Genomic DNA, 18,088 nt, shown 5'->3' with positions numbered 1-18,088 from the left:
ATTCACACACATAAAACTATAAGCCATAATAGTTGGATCCTGCATCCACAAAGTTAGCACATCCTACTATTATCCTGCCTAAATTATGTATGATATGTGCATAATTAAACTAATACCAAATACACAGAGGCAAAACCCTAGCTTTGATACCAATTGTTGGTTGCTACTCGGAAAACCTAGAGGTTCCACTGTACAAAAATTTTATACAAAGGTCTGAACCTTTTCCTAGCTACCATGTGTTCTTTTAAATTAAATTTTGGATCGCCTGCGGAACTTAACACATTTGATCCAAAACTTAATCTATTTGTTCTTTTAGGTTTTGACTTGGGTCTCCTGCGGAACTTAACACGTTCGATCCAAATCACCTTAAGTTATTAATTCCATTAAATATTAATTTTCATAATTGGTTCCCAGTATTGACGTGGCGAGGCACATGACCTTCTTGGATATGGGAGCAACCACCACCGACTAGACAAAACCTTTTATAGAAAGCTAATATTTAATTTCCTAAAATAACTTTAGGTCAACCGAAAAGAACAATCAAATCACAAGAAAAAAAACAAAGAAACACTATATCGAAAACAAATTCGAAACACTAGAATCGTATGCCTCTTGTATTTAGTATTATTTCCAAAAATAACTAGTATGATGCGGAAAGAAAAATTACTAGTTATACCTTTTAGAAAGACCTCTTGATGTTCTACCGTATTCCTCTTCTAACCTCGGACGTTGTGTGGGCAACGATCTTCCGAGATGAGAACCACCAAGCACCTTCTTCTTCCTTACAAGTTTCGGCCATCAAAACTTCTCCTAGGATGAAGAGGTTCGGCCACCACCACCATGCTCCAAGGATGCTAGAAAAGAGGCTTCTCCTTCTTCTCCTTCTTAGATCCGCCACCAAAGCTATCTCCACCATGAGAAGGTTTCGGCCACACAAAGGAGAGGAGAGGAAAGAAAGGGCCGGCCACACCCAAGGAGAAAAGAGAGAAAAATAGAATAGAGTCGTTCACCTTGAAGCCTCCTCTACCCCTCTTTTATAATCCTTGGTCTTGGCAAATAAGGAAAATTTAATAAAAACTTCCTTAATTCTTTTGCCATTGAAAAGGAAAATTTATTTAATTAAAATAATTTTCTCTTTTCAAATTTATATGGCCGGCCACCTCTTTCCCCAAAACAAGGAGAGTTTTAATTAAAACAAAAATTAAAACTTCCTAATTTGTTTCTAGAAATTTATAAAAATTTCTCCAATAATTTTAATCCCTTCATGATTGGTTAATAAAAAGAAATTTTATAAATTAAAATCTTTCTTTTAAACATGTGGATAATTCCAAAAAGAAAAGTTATCTCTAAAAATTAAAATCTCCTTTCAATCTACAAATAAGGAAAGATATTAAATCTTTTCTTAATCTTTTGTAGAAACTAATAAAAGAGAATTTTTAATTTTTAAACTTTATTTTAAATCATGAATATAATTAAAAGGAAAGTTTTTACCAAAATTAAAATCAACCTTTTAATCTACAAATAAGGAAAGAGATTTTAACTCTTCTCTTAATCTTTTGTAGAATCTTATAAAAGGAAGGATTTAAATTTTTAAACTCTCTTTTAAATTATATTATCCACATAAGAAAAAATTTAAAATTTAAAATTCCTTTTTATTTAATAGGGTCGGCCACATGAATTCACCCATGAACATACCCATGGTCGTGGTCTCCAAGCTATCTTGGCCGGCCCCTATAGGATGGGTAAGAAGGTGGGTATAGGTGGGTATAGTACTCTATAATTAAGAGGTTACGATAGGGACCGAGAGGAGGAATTGGTTTTGGTCTCCCGATAAAATTAAGCATCCCGTGCTCGCCCCGAACACACAACTTAATTTTATCAATAATAATTCATTCCACTAGAGAACTATTATTGAACTACCGCACCAATCCCAAATTACATTTTGGGCTCCTTCTTATCATGAGTGTGTTAGTCTCCCTGTGTTTAAGATAACAAATGTCCACTAATTAAGTAAGTTACTGACAACTCGCTTAATTAATATCTAGCTCCAAGAGTAGTACCACTCAACTTCATCGTCATGTCGGACTAAGTCCACCTGCAGGGTTTAACATGACAATCCTTATGAGCTCCTCTTGGGGGCATTCTCAACCTAGATCACTAGGACACAGTTTCCTTCTATAATCAACAACATACACTATAAGTGATATCATTTCCCAACTTATCGGGCTTATTGATTTATCGAACTAAATCTCACCCATTGATAAATTAAAGAAATAAATATCAAATATATGTGCTTGTTATTATATTAGGATTAAGAGCACACGCTTCCATAATAACTGATGTCTTTGTTCCTTTATTAAGTCAGTATAAAAGGAACGACCTCAAATGGTCCTATTCAATACACTTTAAGTGTACTAGTGTAATTATATAGTTAAGATAAACTAATACCTAATTACACTACGACCTTCCAATGGTTTGTTCCTTTCCATCTTGGTCGTGAGCTACTGTTTATAATTTATAAGGTACTGATAACATGATCTTCTGTGTGTGACACCACACACCATGTTATCTACAATATAAATTAATTGAACAACTACATTTATCATAAATATAGTCATTTGACCAATGTGATTCTTATTTCTAGATAAATGTTTATACCAAAAGCTAGGCTTTTAGTATACACTCTAACAGGAAGTGTTGAGGAGCAATTTGGTAAAATTAGAAATTATTGTGTTGAGTTGAAATGGACTGATAGAGATGACACTATTATTTTGAAGTTAACTGAGGATGAAGTTAGACCGAGGTTTCAAAGAATGTAGTTTGCTTTTCTACATGCAAGTTAGGATTCCAGGATACATGTAGGACTGTCATTGGTGTTGATGGTTGTTTTCTGAAATAAAAAACAGGTGGACAGTTATTGTCAGCTGTTGGATTGGATCCAAATAATAATATATTTCCAATATGTTATGCCTTAGTAGAGGGAGAAACAAAAGATACTTGGATGTGATTTTTGCAGTTGTTAGCTGTTGACATAAACTTAGGAAATGATTGTGCATGGACATTTATGTCAGACAAACAGAAAGGATTGATTCCTGCTTTGGGCAGTTTGTTTCCAAATGCTGAGCACAGATTTTTGTGTATGACATATGCATAGCAACATGAAAAACGATGGATATAAAAGTGTAGCCATTAAAAATGCTTTGTGGGATGCTGCAAAGGCGATAACAGTCCATGAATTTCATAAGAGGATGCAAGAGTTAATGGAGATTAATTATAATGCATATGAGTGGTTAACAAAAAAGCATGAGAATCATTGGAGTAAGGCATTTTTCAGCACTATCCCCAAATGTGATATATTGTTAAATAATATGTGTGAGTACTTCAATGGTTTGATTTTGGATGCAAGGGAGAAATCAATAATTGAAATGTTTGAAGCAATCAGAAATTTGTTGATGCGGCAGTTTCAGTTAAATCGTGAGAAGGCTGAAAAATGGAATACAAGAAACTATCCAACGATAAGAGCTATCTTAGCTAAAATTTCTTTGGAGGTTGCCAAACTTATTCCAATGAAATCGGATTATATGCACTTTCAAATTAAGGCAACAAGCAGTCAAGAGCAGCACACGGTGGACCTTTCTACAAATTCTTGCAGTTGTAGACAATGGGATTTGACAGGTATTCCATGCAAACATGTATTATGTGCACTTTGGTGTAAACATGAAGACGTTGAGGCTTTTGTTAGTCACTACTACAAGACTGAAGCTTACAAGAAATGTTATTCAAGATCAATAATGTTGATTAATGGGCCTGATTTGTGGTCAGATTGTGTGTTTCCACCTCCACTTCCTCTAGTTTATAATAAGAATAAAGCTGGAAGACCGGCCAAATTGAGAAGAAGAGAACCTGACAAATCTCCAGCAAAATGTCATACAAAATTGAAAGCTCCACATAGACAAAACAAATGCAAGAGATGTGGCCATTTAGGTCATAATCAAAGGACTTGTAAAGATGACATAAACACACAAGAGGCAAATTCACAGCAAAGTAGTGCCCAACCAACAAACATCGATTCAGTACTCAATATAAGGGAGAAATTACAAGTTAATTTAAAACATTCTATGAAAATAGTTTCTTAAAGTTTTGTTAACAATTGTAAAATTGAATACAAGTGAAGAGACCAAATAGAATTGAGATACAGATTGGAGGGAGCTCGAACACCTTATCTAATGTGAATGTAAGTTTACTTAATTTCATTTTATGCTTTTGCTTCCATGTATTAAACTATTAAACATATTGTTGAAATGAATTTAGGTGGATCAATCTACCATCATTCAAACACCGGTGTATGTCAAAGGTGGTAGAAATTACACCACAATCTCCAGACTTCGATCGATATCAAGTGATTCAAGAAGACAAGTTCAATCAAAGTCGCAACCAGTGTCAAAGACTAGGTCTGACACAAATATCCCGAAGAAGAGAATAACTTCATCACAGTCTTCTGTCATCAAGAAATGATCATTGCTTGTTGTATGAATTTTGGATTTTTTTTTTTTTACTTTTGGTACTAGTGGTTGTTGTGTATTGCTACTGGTGGATACTTTGATGCTTATGGTTGTTATGTTTTGATTAGGTACGATACTTTAGTGTTGGAGTTTATGTTTTGGAATGATGGATATATGTTTTGGTGAGTACTTTGCATGGGGAACTTGCTCATTATTAGCTTTCTTCCAACCTCTTTTGTATAAAGGTAAAATGGATCTTTTAACACACGTAGACTGCTCCTTGTTTCAAGCAATTCTAGCACATTAGCTTTATACAAACCCATTTTATTTACATTCATCAAGAAGCATAATCTCACTTTGCACGTGCTATGGCAGAGAGAACCTATCGTTGCATATTTCCTATGGTAATTAAAAGTTAAAAAAAAAATCATATCACTTGCATATTCCTAAGATAAAAGAGACCATTAAATATGAAAACCATAACTAATAGATCATTCAGTTTGGTAATGAGTGATACAACACAAAGAGTTAATATCTGAGAACAACATTAACTAATAACACAATTAAGTAGTAACAATAACAAGTTCCATCATCATCACAAGTGCAAGGATTCAAATATTGTATCCATCTTTTCATATATCTTCGCAACTCTTGCTGCATGATCGCGATTCTCACGTTTTAACTCTAGTTGAGCATCTCGTAGCTTAGCAATTTTTTCAGATTCGTTAGGTGATGTACTTGAACTTGAACTGGAATTTGAAGTTGAAGTTGAAGAATTGTTGTCACTGAAAGCAAATGAAGCAACTGCGGGTTGTTTCGACTATGTCTTCAAAAATGCACCATAAGCTTTCTCTGCCTCTTCTCTGCTCCAATATGATTTGTGTAAAGCACCACTAAATTTATTCACTTCATTATGTGTTTCTGCCCAAGTATCATAAATACCAGGTTTACGTCCAACAAATACAACATATGTTTTGCCCTACATCAGAAATATATTTAAAAGAACATTATTTCCATTGAGAAAAAGTATAAATTGCGTTAAAAGATTAAAATTTTCAAAAGGCTCACCATTTTAACCAGCCACCTTACCAAGTTCAACTATGTCTGCATAATATAGTCAATACATAGTTAACATTTTTAAATGTAAACACAAAAGCTACAACAAAATAATAGCCAAAATTACTTGACAGTGCTTAGTGAGGGAGTATATCTGTATATGACATCGTGATCAAACTTCCAACTGTACAAACTTTTAAAGCTTCACTTTTGCACTTCGAAAACAAAATAACATAACAAACTAGCATATTTTTTCTTTTGCAAAGTGGGGCACAGAAATTGAATTGACGTAGCCTCGTGGGAAGATTGGAAAGAGTAAATCGTTTTGAGAAAAGGAGAGAAAGTGAAACTCAGTGAGATTAAATTCTACCAAGTGCCTGTAGCAATCAATCATTGATGAAACTCGGTGACAGATGAATGATAAGCTTGACGAAACTCGGTGACAAATGAATGATAAGCTAAAATTAAAATAACAAAGAGAAAATGGTGGAAGGAGAGGGGAGACCTGTTGAAGGGTGAAATGGAATCAGAGAGGAGAAAAATGGCAATAGCGTAGATGGGAATATGCTACCTCTCCCGAAATCGCTGAATAAGGTGATCGCTGAACAAGGCGTGTTAGTATCTCCTTCTAGGTCATCTCGAGAATGGGGATTTGGACGCAACAATAAAAGCAACAATAGGTAAATTCCACCGGTTAAACAAGTCTTCCCGTCTATTTTAACAGGGATTTGGATGGAAGGATCAATTTGGGAAAACATTAGAAAATTGGAGAACTAAATTTGGTCAATTAAAAAATTAAGGACGAAATCAGCACCACATCAAATAATGAGGGACTAAATTGAGAATTACCCCATTTATTTTTCAAAACCACGTGATTCACCCCCCTTCTCCTACGCGTGACTCGATCCAACAAGTGGTATCAGAGTCAAGTTCTGCTCTGAATTGGTGCAACTACCAATCAAACCAGGAGGAATTGTTCTATTTTCTTTGGAATTCAATTTTCGCATTCTATTTGAATCGTTAAAAGTTTATCTCTTCAAATAACTTATTTTGGTTCGATTTTTACTTGAAGTTGGTGCAACACCACTTGAGTTCCTTGATATATTTTATTTTCTTAAAAGTCTGCTAATCCAAGATCAAGTCTTGGTACCTTTCTCTAGTTTTCTATTTCAGTGATAAATGACTCAAAACGAAGGATACAATACTGTTCGTCCGCCCCTATTCAACGGGGACAATTTCTCATACTGGAAAAAGCGGATGGAAGTTTACTTGAAGACTGACTTTGACTAGTGGTTCAGCGTCACCAAAGGATGCAATGCGCCAATCGACCACAACACCAGAATTCCAATGGACCCAAAAAATTGGAATATGGAGATGAAGAGAAAGGCTCAAATTGACTTCAAGACTCTTAACACAATCTAGTGTGGACTAACGAAGGAGGAACTGAACCACGTCGACCCACGTGAAAACGCAAAGGAACTATGAGACAAGCTTATAGAATTACACTAGAGGACCAATGATGCAAAGGTAACAAAAAGAGACTTATTTTTAAATAAATTATTTAATATCAAAATGAAGGAAGGAGAATCCTTTAGTCAGCTGCACACGAAGATAAAAGATATCCTCAACAGGCTCCACACAATTGGCCATCAGATGGAGAATCAAGACTTGATAAGGTATGCCCTGAATGCCTTCCCTCGAAATACATTGTGGGAATCCATCATGGATGTCTACAAAATCTCGAGGAATCTATCCAAACTTAAATTAGATAAACTTTTCTGTGAATTAGAGCTACATGAACAGACTAACGCCAAACCCGAGAAAGGTATTGCTCTTATTGCAAGAACATCAAAATAAAAATTCAAAACTAAACCAGAACTTGAAGTTGAGTCTGACAAAGACTTAGACGATAAAGAATACCTGGTAAACCTGGTAAGAAAGATGTTCTCAAAAGAATGAAGAGCTTCACCAAAAAGAACATACAGAAGATCAACTCCACTTCAAATTCCAGCAATAACAAGATCAACGTCATATGCTTTGAATGCAACAAGAAGGGACATTATAAGAATGACTACCCGAATCTCAAGAAAAAGAAAGCTCTCAAAGCAATGTGGGATGAATCGTCTGCGGAGGAATAACATGGCGATAAACTAAGGCACACCAATTACCTCGCACTGATGGCATATGGACCAGAATCGAAGAGTGAATTAGAAGATGGGTCCGAACTTGAATTGAGACATGAGTTTACACTCATTTCCGAAGGTTTCGATGAGGTACAGTCTATCTTAAGCAAAAAGTTCTTTAAAATTATTACATGCTTATATAAGAAATTAACTGTATCTGAAGAACAAATAAACGAACTAACCAAAGAAAATAAAATACTTAAGGAACAACTAAATTCAAACTCAACAATTAAGCCAATTCAACCTAAAATTCTAACTCAAGTTGCACAACTTGAGGAGGATAATTCCAGATTGAAAAGCGAAGTACATGAACTAAAACAACTATTAGAAAAATTCACAATAAGATCTAAGTATCTGGATATAGTACTTGGATCACAAAGAGTTATGTACAATAAGTCCAGACTCGAATACAAGTCCAACTCAACTAACAAAACATTTATATCTTTAGTCAACCAACATAAAAAACAAACCAAAGTCTGGATTTCGAAAGCGTGACTAATCACACAAGTAGGAATCAATCAATACAACATACCTAAAAATAAAATACACCATCTAAAAACAAATAAACCAAATAAGTCAACCTTAATATCAAAAACTAACCCCTCTAAGCTAAAGTTAACCAAGGTTATAACTAAACCTAAATTAACTAAAAATAAAATTAATCTAAACTCAAACTATAACCAAGTTCATTATAACTATTGACACAAACCCAAAACCTAAAACCAGTCCAATAATTCAAAGACATGCTTCAAACTAGTTGATACCTCCAAAATCAATAAACTTACCTAGATGGGTAATTAGGACTAGTTTAAAAATGGACAAAAGTTTAACTTGATAAATTGTACTGGTGAAGTTTTGGATGATAGTAGGTTAGGGAAACTCAGCCTATGTATGTCTAGGAAGATATGACTTCAACCTGGTGCATTTGACTTAGTGGAACTAACTAAAGCTACCTCTTACGAATCCTAACCGGTTAGACTAAAGTTTTGAATTAAGTTCAGTGGATAGAACTATTTAGGAAATTTCGAATACATGGTTACTCTAATGATGTCTAGGTAACTCATCACAACTTAGAAGCTTATTCGAAGAATAACTATTGGTTGAACTCAAAGCTAAATTTAAATCTAACACAAAGTTAAACTCAACCCTAAAATTTAACCTAATTCATATCACAATATTATAGGATTCCCTGATTGAAAATGTAAATTGGGTAAGATGATTAAGGATTTAAAATTAAATTAAATTTAAAACATAAATTAAAAATTAAAATTAAATTTAAAACTAAAATTAAATTAAATTAAATTTGAAACTAAAAAATTTAAATTAAATTTAAAACTTAAATTAAAATTAAAATTAAAAATTAAATTTAAAACTTAAATTAAAAATTAAAATTAAAAATTAAATTTAAAACTTAAATTAAAAATTAAAACTAAAACTAAAACTAAAATTAAATTTAAATTAAATTAAATTTAAAGCTTAAATTAAATTTAAAGCTTAAATTAAAACTTAAATTAAAATTAAATTAAAAATAAAAATTAAATTTAAACCTTAAATTAAAAATTACAAGTAAAATTTTTTATGCCCTTGTAGGGGCGGGAAATATCCCACCCCAACCGACTAAAGGCGCCTTCAGTCTGTTAAAGGCGCCTTCCATAACACCTTGAAGGCGCCTTCGATGAGGCTGAAGGCACCTTCAATCCTAGTTTTTCCAACTAACAGAGCGATGCTCTGTTCACAAAATTGACAATGTGAAGGCACATTCCCACAACCAATCTCCACTATTTCTTCGTCTTTCTCCATCCAAAACTCAACAATGCCTCCTCGGTACACCCTAACTCAACTAATAGATACTTTTTGGTTATTTATTTGATTGTTATATGAATATTTTGCATATATAAATTATTTTAGGAAATGACGACATGTTAACCCTAACCCTAGTAATACCTCATCTACTGATGCTAGATTCCCCACTGAACGACTTAGGTTAGATTTTTTACAGCATACATATATTGTATTAAAATCTAGGTTTTTGAATAGGTCTTTTCTTTACCAGATACTATGCACCTATCATAGAGATTGTTGATTACTACCAGTAAATAGGTTAGTTTACTGTAACCATACAGTAAATCTAGACTTGTGTGTACAATTTTACAACAATCTAGTTAAGATTGATGATTTGACTTATTCCACTAGAGTTGGTGGGAAGAACTTTCACTTCTCCCCCACTCTATTGTATGATAGCTTAGGTCTCATGAGGTCAGCCTGCCCATTTTTATACTACCCTAGTAGGGATTTGTCATTTAGCGAACCTTACTCTCATATTATATTAGATATTATCTATATGTATTTTTTGGGGGAGGAAAGTACCTACTGTGACTGATTTTAGGTCACTCTCCCTTAGGATCCAGGACTATGTCCTGTATCGAGTCCTGACCACATGCATTTTGTCGATCACATCTTGCGATGTCACGATGATGCGACCCTCTCACTCCTTCTTCCTATATGCACTTTGTCAGTGTCTTGACATCGACATTGCATTACACATATTTCATAATATCATTCATGCATCCAGTCTTGTCACTAGGCGTTAGGTTCATATGCCCTATTGTCACATTTTGACATACATATTCTCAACTATAGGGGTAGATATGACACAGAGTACATCTACTCCACTTAGCGCATATGGCAAGATTGGTCAGCAACAGCTTGCACTAGTGCATATAGAGGTCACTGTTAGGGGGGACTAGCATGGAGAGTGGGATCACAACCAGACATACCAGGCGCAGTCGAGGACGAATTCCCACCTATCATTTCAGCCAAGAGAGAGGAGTTGCTGACTTTCATGGTCGAGGAGCCCTTTGGACAACCTCTAACTTTGACCCAACCCTCGACCTCACTATCCGTTAAGGACTGACTAGCATGACTTGGGGAGTCTTTTGCATAGCTCTGGCAGTCAGTCTCGGATGGATTCAACACTCTTCAGGGAGAGATGACCACCGAATTCTCCTTACTCCGGGAGGAGATGACCACCGAACTTCAACAGATTCTTCTAGCCTTACGAGTACCTGAGCAGTCCCCACCCCCTCCAGTTGATGAGGACCAGACTTGATCATCTCAGGATACTATAATACTTTATATATTTTGGTTGACTTGATCTATATAGTTATCCCTTCTTTGCCATCTTATTTAGATAATTTAGGAATGTGTTTCGTAGACTAGGTTTGCTATTTTCAAAATATTTTCCAAATAATTTGCAAATTCTAAAAAAAAAATTCTAAAAATTCTCATTTGCTTAGATTTTCAAAAATCGACTTTAGCCTTAGAGTAGACCAAATCTATAGAAAGTATGTTTCCATAGATCTAGGATTTGAGCATCTTATAAGCACACTAAGATTACCTTGATTGTGTATTCAAAAACTTAGAACAACGTGAGATGTGTAGGTAAATTGTCTGAACTTATGATGCTTATATCAGTGCATCAACACAAGTCTAGGCGAGAAACACCAAATTAAAGTGATTAAGTTAAGTAATTCATCTTAGTCAAATACTAACTAGATACATGTACTTAACTTAACTAACCAAGTGAATACTGCTATCTTTTGATAGTCAATTAGTAACTAAGGATTAGACATTTAAGGGCAATTTTATATGATTACTTTCCTTAAATAATATGTGAAAATTTATATTAGGTAATTTTTTTATGCCCTCAAAATTGTTTGAAAAGTAATAAATACCTTGACATTACTTTAAATTATGTGTGAATTTTTTTTGGCTTCCAAAATTTATGTTTTACAAAATATATTTAAAAATACGATATGCGTTAAAAATGGGTATTTTACAAGATTCTTTCAAAACTTACTTTCAAAATTTACTTTGAAAAATGACTGTCTTGAAAAATGAAAGTGTTTCAAAAGGTTGCTTTCAAAAATTGCTTAAAAATATTTTGAGAAATACTTTGAAAACTATTTTTGAAAACACTTTATAGATATATCATTTTTCTTTATAAACGAGTATCATTTATAAAACTTCCAAACTTATTTTTTTTAATAAATTTCCTTAAAAACATTTTTGGAAAGATAATTTGCAAAAAAAATTTATAAAAAAAGTTGCTAACAATTGACATTCTACAAAGTACTTTGTAAAAAAAAAAATACTTGTTTTTGAAGAGTGTTTTCCAATCCATCTTGACAAAAATCTTCTAATGTTAGAATTTTTTTTAGCTTACTTATTGACTTAGTATTTTAACTCGCCCCACGTATGAGAAATACAAAGTATCAATTACATTTTTATTAACTTTAGTTAGTTTCTGCATTCTTCGTCGACATTTTCCGTGTTCCTTTACATATGTTGATTCATTTGTCTACACGAATTTTTGATGAATGTCAAAGGGGAGGGTTAGGGTTTAAGTTAGAGAATTAGGAAAACTTAACCCTAAAATGATGAAGAGAACAAAACTAACTACCTTAATATAGACTTTTTTAAAATCATTTTATATGTTGCTGCATATTTTTCCTAACTTTAACCCATATTGTCATTTCATCAAAAAGAAGAAGATTGTTGGTGCAGTTTGCACTAATGGTCTAACTAAGGTTTTGATAAATGACAAATGAGTTAAGTGTATTTGTGATCTAAGTACTTTACCAAGTGTGCAGGAATTGACGGATCTGAAGGACCTGATACCAGACTGAAATTAGCTAGCTCCGAGAGACGGGATAGATGGTCTAAAGTCCAGATAGGTCAACGGGTCGACCTGATATCTGGAAGAAAGTCCGATTGAGTCTGCGGGATCTAATAGCCGACAGAAGTCCAGTTGAATATGAGGACCTAACAACTGGCATGAAAACCTGGTGAGTCAAAAGGCTAGTCAATCGACTGCAAGTTAGTAAGTAAAGGTAAGTCATTGGAGGAGAGTGATTCAGTGAGGACGTGTCCCCGATTGAGGGACAGTAGGCGTCAGTCCAGCTTAGGTCAATTTCGGACCCCTAAACTGAGACCTTGACTAGATCTTGTTCTTGGGGAGATATGATCTAATTACTGATAGGACCTTTGTGTTTGGCTAGGGGGGTGAATAGTCTTTCTTTAATTTTCACCTATAACTTGTTAGTGGAAGCAAATGGAGTAGAATAGAAATAATGAAAAACAAAGAGAACAATACTAATTCCTTGATTTACTTGGTCTCCACCTCCTTAAGGTGACTAATCCAAGGTACACACCCACACGATCAAGATTCACTAAGACTTTCTCCTTTTCAAAACAAGAGCGAAGGTGGAGAAACCTTTACACGATTGTTTCTTCCTTTTACAAAATAAGAGATGAGCTTTGAAGGAGGAGACTGAAAATCTGGCAGCTTAGGAGTCACTTTGGAGCACTTTTGTTAGCACAGTAGTTCTATCTTTTCTTCAAGCTCCAAGAATTACTTTTATAGTTTTTCCCGATATCAATCGACTGATGTGCACATCAGTCAACTGATGCACTTCAACGGCACTTAAGATTTTGTAAGATTTTCTGTCGTCATACTGCAATGGTCACTTAACAGTCGATTGGTACAGGTACCAGTTGACTGGTACTCGGTTGCAATCCCGCTGTCCCCTTTCTGTGTGTTTTATTTACCTGGTACCAGTTGTGGGTACCAGTCGACTGGTACCTTATAGTTTTGAGAATCACAGTAGTTTTACAGCTTGAGTTTTACATCACATTTACATACTTAAATTATCTCCTTAGCTCAGACTTTATGTCTCCAAGCATCTTCCATCAGCCTTGCACTCTTAGGATGCTTTCGTCTCCATGACTCCTCATCCTTGCGCTTGCCTTCAAGTGCTATCTTCGGCTTTGTCATGCTAAGTCTCCTTTTGCCAAGAGGTCGCTCCTCCGGGACTTTTCTTGCCAAGTCTTCATACTTGGTCTTTTCTTCATATCTGCGTACTCAATAATTATGTTAGATCACAAATAATGCCTAACTTAAACTTATTTAACCAAACATTAATAATGAGCAATGTCTAGAGCATAATTGCTCCAACAATTACTACTCAATATTATTGTGCTAACACTTGTCTTATAGGTTATTATTTAGTTTATTGGACTAACACGCTTTACAGGGCAAGAAGAGCACAAAAAGCCTCAGGTGAACAGTACCCGAGACGCCTTCTAGGGGATGGAAGGTGCCTTCAAGTATTGGAAGGTTCCTTGGCACTGTTCATATAAGGTGCCTTCGGTTCATGGAAGGCGCCTTTCGTAGGATAAAGTTTAGAATTCATCAAAGATAAGGACCAAGCTGTTAGAATTTGAGGGATGTCCTAAGGAAATCACCTTACGATTTTTTCTATTTATTTGATAAGTATAGATTCACAATTTGAGTGTATATTGTATATTTGATTGTTTTAAACTCATTTACTGAATGCCCATAATATAATTCATAGCATGAGAGAATTTGTGATTGGATCGCAACTAGATTATCTTTACATGTGTAATTATGAATATATTGAAATTTCTCTAGTCGTCGAATTGATATATTCGGACACCATCAATTTTGTAAGACTAGCATGGGTTATACTCCTTGGTTCGGCTAAGCGGCTATTTTCTCACTACTGGAGACATTAGGATGTCGAGAGTTAAACGTGGATGCTTGTTATGGTAATTAGTTCATTAGAGTGACTCGCTATAAGACTTCATATGGTTCTCTACATATATATAGATATGTCTGTGAAGTCATTAATGCATCACGAGTGCAAGTTTTCTTCGACTTGAGGTATACAAGTCATCTTGGTCATAGAGACTTATACTTTGACATCTTAAGCAAGCATCTTATTGAGGTATGGACCCAGGATGATTGAGTATAAGTTGAAGTGTCCGAAGGTATTTGGATATCCCACAAAGGATTCACTGCTCCTTGCGATGAGACGTATACCCTATGACCACTCGCTAGAATTATTACTCAAAGTCTTTTGCCAAAGCATCACATGTTAAGAGTGTGAGACTCTTATACACATGTACGAGTAATTTAAATCCGTAGAACGAGGAAGTATTACTTGGGTTAGGTGTGACATAGATCTCACTTGGTTACCAGGATTCATAAACTCTAGTACTTAAGCCTGGAGGTTTAGAGTTCGAATCCTGGTGAAGGCAAAAATCCACTGCCAGGGGTGGAAAGTCCTAGTGAGTAACGCCACGGCCAAAGGGTCGTCGATCGACGACATGAGAGGTCGCCAAATGGGCCGACGACATAAGGGTCGCTAGTTGGGCCGTCACAAGGGCCGCCCAAGAGGCCAAAATGGTTGGGTCGTTACAACTCTAACGATCGTCTGCACTTCTGATTGGACTTCTGAATACTCCAGCTTCCTGCTACAACTCTGCTGCGACGCTGCCACGCTAGTCTACTGCTAAGAAGTCACACAAACACCGAGCTTAAGCCGACCTTCTTCGAAAGAGTGTTTGGTAATCTTTTATTTTGTACACTTAATTGTTGCAAAAGGATAAGTGCAGTGTATTCTACCTATTCTTAATTTTCTTTGTACTTGATTCCCTCTTCAGAAGGTACCAAAAAAGGAATTTTAGTGGATTACCCATCGATAGATCTGCGGGACCTGGGTCTTGGAGTAGGAGACGTCGAAGGCTCCAAACCAAGTAAAATTGACTGTGCCTGTCTCTGCTCTTTTTAATTTCTATATTTTTCCATTGCATACTTTATTTTATAAACGAAAAATATATTTTTCAAAACCACGTGATTCATCCCCCCTCATGTGCGAGTCAATCCAACAGACCGGATACTTGGTGTGAAAAGTCCTAATAAGTGAAGTCAGGGATATTGGAAAGCCCTAGTGAGTGAAACTTTGTAGTGCGAAAAGTCCTGGTGAGTGAAGCCATGTAAAAAGTTCTAGTGAGTGAAGCTAGGCAGTGAGAAAAGTTTTGGTGAGTGAAACCAAGTGAAAAGCCTTAGTGAGTGAAGCTAGGCAGAGGAAAATCTTGGTAAGTGAAGTCAGGTGGTGAAAATCCCTAGTGAGTGAAGTTAGGCAGAGGAAAATCCTGGTGAGTGAAGCCAGGTGGTGAAAAACTTTGGCGAGTGAAGCCGGGCATGTGGAAATCCAGGTGGGTCAAAGCTGACTAGGTATCTAATATTTAGAAGTCCAAGTGGGTCATGGAGGACCAGATACTTGGCACGAGACGGTAAGCCCAAGTGGGTCAAGGTTGACCAGATAATTGACATGAGGAGAAAAGTCCAAGTAGGTCAAAGAATTGACCAAACACTTGATAACAAAGTCCCAACAAGTCAAGGTTGGCCAGATGTTAGGCATGAGAGAGTCTCAATAGGTCACGAGTGACTAGATGTTGGGATTGGAAACCCTAGACTTAGTTAAACAAGTTAGGGTTAGTCAATCGATTAGGTGATTATTGAGTCAGAACCCATCGATTGGGAGTGTCATCGCGAAGAGACACGATTCAGCCAGAATCCAATCGATCAGTTAATCAATTGGGAGCATCGCGATTTCGCACAGAGCGCTATCTAATCAATCATTTAATCGATTTGGTTACTCCAATCGATCATGGCGTCAGGTTTTCACTAAGCATAGTATGCACTGTGCTCAATTGATTGGGAGGGAGCTCAAACGATTCCGGGATTTTCCACGAGAGCAAAGTGGCGTTCTAGATCGATCAGCTGATTAATCTAGCTGCTCCAATCGATTAGTTGCAAAGTGCGAGATAAAAAGCGCTCGAAGATTCAAACAGACAACTCTTCTTCTCACCGGTTCTCATAGATTTCTCTCCAACACTCACCACTAGAGTTCTTGAAGACTTAGAGAGAAGTATTATTGCATTTCTAAGTTGATCAAAAGGTGGAGAAGCAAGAAGAAGCAAGCTAGGGTTTCATTGGTATAAATCTTGTAAGATTTCATTTGCATTTGCTTCCCTTTTCTTCTTGTTATATTGAAGTTTTGTACGAAAATTTTTCACTTCCGGAGTGTTTTTGAGAATGATTGTATTTGATAGTGCACGTGTGAGAGAGGACCAAATCCTTGAATTAGTTACCTTATTGAGGTGGATACCAAGTAAATTCCTTGTGTTAGCATTAGTGAAGTTTCGCTTCGTGTTTCCCGTTGTAAATCATCATTAATTAGGGGTGTAAATGAACTAAGCTGCTCATGATCTATTCGAAGCTCGATTCGATAAAAACTCATTTGAGCTTGTTTAATGAGGCTCATTAAGATAAACAAACCAAGCTCAAACTTCACAATATTCAGCTCGTTAGCTCGTGAACATGTTTGTTAGTAAGCTCATAAATCAACTTTTAAATAAAAAATAATAGTTTTGATATTGAATTTATAGATTTTACACTCTACTTATGAAAAATAAACAAATATATTAAATTTATTTATTAGAATAAAATTATAAATTTTAATAAGAATATTATAATTTTCTTCAAATATATATAATCTATTTTTTAATGAATATTTAAATTTATAATTTATATTTATTAATCTCATTTAGGCTCGATAAAAAGTTTGAATAATCTCATGCGCTATAAATATATTCGTTAAATAAAGCACGAATTCAGCTCGATTATAAACGAGCCAAATTCAAATATTCAAAAGTTCAACTCGACTCGACTCGATTATACCCATATCATCAATAAAGCGTGACGAACTATTCACCTCTCTCTAATTCCCAAAATATCCCAACAATTTCATATTATATATATATATATATATATATATATATATATATATATATATATATATATATATATATATATATATATAGTTTTGATATTGTGTGCGACTGTGCGCGTCACCCACAATATCAATTTTCTTTTTTTTTTTAATTATTATTTGTTTTAATATTTTAAATTAAAAAAATTCAACATTTTCTTATATAAATTTCTAATATATTAATATATCCCCTCAACATATTACAATACTCAATAAATACTTAAATTAATATTTTTTTAAAACCAAACACTATAACCTAATTAGGAAGCCTTAACCCTAGAGGTAAAATTTAAAAAAAAAAAAGAAGAGATTTTACACTCTACTTATGAAAAATAAACAAATATATTAAATTTATTTATTAGAATAAAATTATAAATTTTAATAAGAATATTATAATTTTCTTCAAATATATATAATCTAATTTTTAATGCATATTTAAATTTATAATTTATGTTTATTAATCTCGTTTAGGCTCGATAAAAAGTTCGAATAAACTCATGCGCTATAAATATATTCGTTAAATAAAGCTCGAATTCAGCTCGATTATAAACGAGCCAAATTCAAATATTCAAAAGTTCAGCTCGACTCGATTCGATTATACCCATATCATCAATAAAGCATGACGAACTATTCACCTCTCTCTAAC

This window comes from Zingiber officinale, chromosome 5A (assembly GCF_018446385.1).
Source record: "Zingiber officinale cultivar Zhangliang chromosome 5A, Zo_v1.1, whole genome shotgun sequence".
In the NCBI taxonomy this organism is placed as follows: Eukaryota; Viridiplantae; Streptophyta; class Magnoliopsida; order Zingiberales; family Zingiberaceae; genus Zingiber; species Zingiber officinale.
This window is presented reverse-complemented; position numbering follows the sequence as displayed.